This window comes from Oncorhynchus gorbuscha, linkage group LG09, assembly GCF_021184085.1.
Source record: "Oncorhynchus gorbuscha isolate QuinsamMale2020 ecotype Even-year linkage group LG09, OgorEven_v1.0, whole genome shotgun sequence".
Classification (NCBI taxonomy): domain Eukaryota; kingdom Metazoa; phylum Chordata; class Actinopteri; order Salmoniformes; family Salmonidae; genus Oncorhynchus; species Oncorhynchus gorbuscha.
Window position 1 is genome coordinate 10,699,407 of NC_060181.1, and position 5,892 is coordinate 10,705,298.

Sequence of the window (5,892 nt, forward strand, 5' to 3'; positions counted from 1 at the left end):
ACGCGATGTTTGTCCGTTCGTTCCGTGTAGCGTAAACCCAGTATTAAACATACAATCAATATAACAATTACTTTACCACAGAACCTTAAAGCGGATCAACTCTTAATTAAGTCCTCAACTACCACTAACTACACAAATCACAGTATACATCACATCCAAACAAATGAAATACCGTATACAAAAAGGTGGTAGTCAGTCGGTCAGTCAGACAATCCAATCCGCCAATAGATCTCCAGCGGAGAAAGGCCACGAAGAACGGAGAGGTGTAGTCCAGGGACGCAAAGAGTGGATCCGATCCTGGGTAAACTCTCTTAGGCTACAAAACACACGTTTAACGGCAACAAAACAAACGGAATAGAGAAGCTTCAGAACTGAGGGTTCAACACATCCTCATGCACGTCTCCATCACAACCCCCACTTTCGTGCAGCTGATGCTGGCTATTTAATTGGGAATTAAAGGGAAAGCGCCCTATTGGAAGGAGCTGCACTGAGACGGTTCAGAAAAATTCAGGGCCGTCACAATGTGTGTATGTGTATGTGTATGTGTGTATGTGTGTATGTGTGTATAGAGCATCTACAGATGGAAAATCTGGACTATCCAAATCAAGACCTACATTTATATTGTTTCCTTTATCTGCTGTAAACTGTAAATAATTTTTCACCTAAAATCATTAAATATCTATATTTTTTTAAACTTCAAGACACACTACTTACAGGGGGACCAAAATGATTGACACCATTCATAAAGATGAGCAAAAATGGCTGTATTAAATAAATCATTAAAAAACAATGCTATTCTATTCTATTAATACAATTGCTCAGAGAAATATATTTTGTTTAACAAGTAATATACACTGCTCAAAAAAATAAAGGGAACACTTAAACAACACAATGTAACTCCAAGTCAATCACACTTCTGTGAAATCAAACTGTCCACTTAGGAAGCAACACTGATTGACAATAAATTTCACATGCTGTTGTGCAAATGGAATAGACAACAGGTGGAAATTATTGGCAATTAGCAAGACACCCCCCAATAAAGGAGTGGTTCTGCAGGTGGTGACCACAGACCACTTCTCAGTTCCTATTCTTCCTGGCTGATGTTTTGGTCACTTTTGAATGCTGGCGGTGCTTTCACTCTAGTGGTAGCATGAGACAGAGTGGCTCAGGTAGTGCAGCTCATCCAGGATGGCACATCAATGCGAGTTGTGGCAAGAAGGTTTTCTGTGTCTGTCAGCGTAGTGTCCAGAGCATGGAGGCGCTACCAGGAGACAGGCCAGTACATCAGGAGACTTGGAGGAGGCCGTAGGAGGGCGACAACCCAGCAGCAGGACCGCTACCTCCACCTTTGTGCAAGGAGGAGCAGGAGGAGCACTGCCAGAGCCCTGCAAAATGACCTCCAGCAGGCCACAAATGTGCATGTGTCTGCTCAAACGGTCAGAAACAGACTCCAGGAGGGTGGTAATTGCTCATCTTTATCAAGGGTGTGAATAATGTCGGAGGCCATTGTATGCATTGCATTTTTTTATTTTATATATGAATTAGTGTTATCTATCTGGGGAGGCAGGGTAGCCTAGTGGTTAGAGCATTGGACTAGTAACCGAAAGGTTGCAAGTTCAAACCCCCGAGCTGACAAGGTACAAATCTGTTGTTCTGCCCCTGAACAGGCAGTTAACCCACTGTTCCTAGGCTGTCATTGAAAATAAGAATTTGTTCTTAACTGACTTGCCTGGTTAAATAAAGGTAAAATAAAAATCTATATTAGTTTGCATACATAGTGTTAGTATATCTGTTAATTATTTAGTCATCAATTTTATTAATCAAATGTAATGAATTGCTGGACGTGGATCCCCAGTGTAGTGCGCTTCAAGTTTTAGCTCAATGTTAGATGTTTAATTATTAACTAAAGTAAATTATATACAAGTAACAATGGTCTGTGTAGTCAGCAGTGTAAGTGAGTGGTTGCCTGCATAGATGATGACAATGAGGGGTGGTGAGAGGTACCAAAACAAACAAACAAGCCACAAATGCCACAACCAAAATCCAACAGTGTGTCTGCGTGGAGAGACTCCTCCTTGATGTATGTATGGAGGAAAGATGTATTCATCCCCGAGACACACCCCATCCCAGGTGTGTCTCATTTCGCTGAAGACCCTCTCAGCTCCGCCCACCGAGTCATCGCAAGATTCTTAGTCAAAAAACATTCATGGTAAACACTGCAGATGCCGGGTCAAATGACTAAAAAATAAAGACGTCACTAGATCCTGGGAATTATGTTTAACTTACACACACACACACACACACACACACACACACACACACACACGCACACGCACACAGGCAATTAATCTGGAGAGGTACTTGGAGATTCCCTCAAGCAGAATAATGAGGACTGTCTATGTATGTTTCCTGTGTGTACATGCCTGCTTGCGTGCTCCTACGTCTGTTAAACGTCTGACATTATCCCATTACAGGAAGTATTCCAGAATTTTGAGTCAGAAACGAGCAGAGGACGTCACACTGCATCGTAGGAATGACTGAGCCACGATCGTGTCTAAGCGCCCATTACGGAGATGTATGGTGTGCTGTCTGGCACAAAATGGCTGCTGTTCTTCATCCAGAACATGAAGCTCTAAATGGAGATATCATGAAGCTGTTGTTGATTATCATGACCAGGGAGAAGATACCAAAGTTGGGCACAGATAAGTAGGCAAAAGCCTTTCAAGTACTTTGCATCTCATGTTGAGCACACACACACACACACACACACACACACACACACACACACACACACACACACACACACACACACACACACACACACACACACACACACACACACACACACACACACACACACACACACACACACACACACACACACACACAGACTCCTTCCCAGCTGCTAACAGTAGACATGGGGACAACTTACAGCTTTTCATTTACATTTACATTTACATTTAAGTCATTTAGCAGACGCTCTTATCCAGAGCGACTTACAAATTCCTCAGACAACACACACTTCTCTTTAACCTAAACCCCCCCCCCCCCCCCGATGCAGACGTTGAATGAATATTATGCTTTCACTCTTTCCTGTAACCTTTATGACATCATAATGAATTACATGAATCATATCTGATGTATGTAACGTTAGTAGTAAAGCCGTGCATGTGTCTCCCACATATTCCACAGAGCAGAGACCATTAAGGGCTGCATGTGAATTACAACATTTTATGAACGAGAGGATATTCAGCTATTAAAAGCAGCACTTCAGGGGATGTAGCGGTTCGTTCCAGAGAGGAAACAGAGCAATCAACTGGGTCAATGCATCTAGTTTCTCTCCTTTGAAACCAATTACCAGAGTAACTTCTCGTTATGTATGACATTTCACAGATTCCTGTCTCTTTTTCCCCTGTTGTAAGGGGTTATGGGCCCAGCTGGTTGGAACATCTGTCGTAAGGGGTTATGGGCCCAGCTGGTTGGAACCCCTGTCGTAAGGGGTTATGGGCCCAGCTGGTTGGAACATCTGTCGTAAGGGATTCTGGGCCCAGCTGGTTGGAACATCTGTCGTAAGGGGTTATGGGCCCAGCTGGTTAGAACCCCTGTCGTAAGGGGTTATGGGCCCAGCTGGTTGGAACATCTGTCGTAAGGGGTTATGGGCCCAGCTGGTTGGAACATCTGTCGTAAGGGGTTATGGGCCCAGCTGGTTGGAACCCCTGTCGTAAGGGGTTATGGGCTCAGCTGGTTGGAACCCCTGTCGTAAGGGGTTATGGGCCCAGCTGGTTGGAACATCTGTCGTAAGGGGTTATGGGCCAGCTGGTTGGAACACCTGTCGTAAGGGGTTATGGGCCCAGCTGGTTGGAACCCACGTCGTAAGGGGTTATGGGCCAGCTGGTTGGAACCCATGTCATAAGGGGTTATGGGCCAGCTGGTTGGAACCCATGTCGTAAGGGGTTATGGGCCCAGCTGGTTGGAACACCTGTCGTAAGGGGTTATGGGCCCAGCTGGTTGGAACATCTGTCGTAAGGGGTTATGGGCCAGCTGGTTGGAACCCCTGTCGTAAGGGGTTATGGGGCCAGCTGGTTGGAACCCCTGTCGTAAGGGGTTATGGGCCCAGCTGGTTGGAATCCCTGTCGTAAGGGGTTATGGGCCAGCTGGTTGGAACCCCTGTCGTAAGGGGTTATGGGCCAGCTGGTTGGCCTCTCTGATCAATCCCCAAGAGGAAATTGAGAAACTCAAAGATGGAGACTTTCCATGACTTCGGCTTGCAAGCCTCCCCTTTTTTCCTGCAAACATAATGATGGTCATTATGGCCAAACAGTTCTATTTTTGTTTCATCAGACTAGAGGACATTTCTCTAGAAAGTACAATCTTTGTCCCCATGTGCAATTGCAAACCGTAGTCTGGCTTTTTTATGGCGGTTGTGGAGCAGTGGCTTCTTCCTTGCTGAGCGGCCTTTCAGGTTATGTCGATATAGGACTTGTTTAACTGTGGATATAGATACTTTTGTATCTGTTTCCTCCAGCATCTTTACAAGGTCCTTTGGTGTTGTTCTGGGATTGATTTGCATATTTCGCACCAAGGTACGTTAACCTCTAGGAGACAGAACACGTCTCCTTCCTGAGCAGTATGACGGCTGCATGGTCCCATGGTGTTTATACTAGCGTGCTATTGTTTGTACAGATGAACATGGTACCTTCAGGCGTTTGGAAATTGCTCCCAAGGATGAACCAGACTTGTGGAGGTCTACAATTGAAGGTAGGCCTTTTAAATACATCCACAGGTACATGTCCAGACAACAAAGTCAAGGTATTGGAGTGGCCATCACAAAGCCCTGACCTCAATCCTATAGAAAATCTGTGGGCAGAACTGAGAAAGCGCGTGTGAGCAAGGATACCTACAACCCTAACTCAAACCTAACTCTCCAGCTTTGTGATTTTATTGTATTTCATCAATAAATTTCAGATTTTGTTCAATAATTCCACTGTCTCTCTACTAGTCCTTTTACAGTGATGTATTTACGCATAGTACCATAATGAAACATGTATCACATATTTTGTACTACAATATTTAATGATTTTACGAACAACTACACAGTGAAACTATCGGTCTCTTGTGTGTGGGTGATCTAAATGAATGTTCTTATGGTATTTCATGATAAATGAGTTATATGAACCAATGATTCTGCAAGTGCAAGGTTTCTTTAAAGATACGAATGCACAATGCAATGTTTTGAACATTGGACAGCCTGTGTTACAAGTGATGACCGTTTTGTGTCTAGAGTTTTGAGAAATGACCACGAGGTTCTGAAATTAGTGCCAAAGTGATTTTAAAAAACCCTGTAATAATTGGAATATAAATGTAATTACAATGAATAGTAATGTATGTGAGAATAAGCTTTGGCTAGCTGTCTAAACCGCCTGGAAAAAAAATGGAACCATTTAAAAAAATCGGAATCAGGTGAAACAATGTTTTCATTAGCAGGTTGTTTGTACTAATCGATCTGACTGGCCTGTGTGATAGCACTCTCTCCTGCATCTCAACTCCTCTCATCCCTCTCTCCTCTCATCCCTCTCTCCTCTCATCCCTTTTTCCTCCTCTGTCCTCCAAATGAACATAGTAAACCACCTCTACAACACCAGTCTCCACTATAGGAACATAGTAAACCACCTCTACAACACCAGTCTCCACTATAGGAACATAGTAAACCATCTCTACAACACCAGTCTCCACTATAGGAACATAGTAAACCACCTCTACAACACCAGTCTCCACTATAGGAACATAGTAAACCATCTCTACAACACCAGTCTCCACTATAGGAACATAGTAAACCACCTCTACAACACCAGTCTCCGTATGACTATAGGAACATAGTAAACCATCTCTACA